Consider the following 269-nt stretch of genomic DNA (forward strand, 5'->3'; position numbering starts at 1 on the left):
AACTCGAAAGAGTACATGAAGAATTACAAGGATATGTCTCCTGTTGACGTGCACCTTGCGGACGACGGCATTGTTCAAGCCGTGGGCACAAGAGACATTGTGATGACAATGACAACGCCAAAAGGAGAGAAAATAGATGTGCTGACTTCGGGATGGCATATTCTAAAGCTTTCTCGAAATTTGTTCTCCGTTGAACGATTTACGAAGGATTTTGGGCCCGTCACTTTTGAGCGCGATGGTTGCTTTGCGGAGACGAAAGGATTACGCTG

Source organism: Plasmopara halstedii, assembly GCF_900000015.1.
Source record: "Plasmopara halstedii genome assembly, contig: Scaffold_555, whole genome shotgun sequence".
In the NCBI taxonomy this organism is placed as follows: domain Eukaryota; phylum Oomycota; class Peronosporomycetes; order Peronosporales; family Peronosporaceae; genus Plasmopara; species Plasmopara halstedii.